This window comes from Etheostoma spectabile, chromosome 16 (genome assembly GCF_008692095.1).
Source record: "Etheostoma spectabile isolate EspeVRDwgs_2016 chromosome 16, UIUC_Espe_1.0, whole genome shotgun sequence".
In the NCBI taxonomy this organism is placed as follows: Eukaryota; Metazoa; Chordata; class Actinopteri; order Perciformes; family Percidae; genus Etheostoma; species Etheostoma spectabile.
In genome coordinates, this window is record NC_045748.1 from 19,915,416 (window position 1) to 19,916,146 (window position 731).

Below are 731 nucleotides of genomic sequence, written 5' to 3' on the forward strand. Positions count from 1 at the left end.
CAACAGAGTGTAAATTGTAATTTCCCCATAGGGGATCAATAAAGAGTATAAATTATTAATATTTTATTTATGCACATATGACCAAGGCAAATTCCTCGTAAATGTAACTTACTTTAGCAATAAACCTTTTCTGATCCTGATACCCGGATGATATGTGGCCTATAGAGCAGACGGACTAGAGAACACTGCTCTGCTCCGCTAACTTGAATGGACCTGGATATTATTATATTCAAATGGAGTGAATGAGATGAGGGACAAGATGACAGCACAGTGAGTGAATGAGAGAAGGCAGAGCTATGTGGGCACTGCAGCATTTTGTGTGTCAACAAGCTGTTTGGAGAGAAGAAAGAGTATCAATATTATATTCAGAATTGATATGTATAGACAAATCAATATTTTGGACAACACTAGTCCAAATTACACAGATGTCATTTACACCTGGCTAAAATCTGATCAAAATGGGACTGGATGATCCAAGGCCCACCTCTTTTTTTATTCTCAGCTTATCTGTCTGACTTCACCGGGCAGTGGGACTGTCTTCGAATCACAGCCGCTGTAGAAAAGATGTTTTGTTAGACAATCAATTAATTGACCAAACACAGCAAACGTTCAGGAATCCAGTCAAAGTTGGTGACATGTTGTGTACAGAGACATTTTGACAACCAACTCTTTTTTGTTAAGCTTATCACACAAAAAACAAGGCCACACACACACACACACACACACACACA

At 38.7% G+C, this 731-nt stretch overlaps 1 protein-coding gene across 2 annotated transcripts in view; it reads left to right on the top strand.

Moving 5' to 3' along the window:
* The window catches only part of shroom3 (shroom family member 3), a 122,527-nt gene that overhangs the window by 8,362 nt on the left and 113,434 nt on the right, over positions 1-731 (top strand). The window lies entirely within an intron of this gene.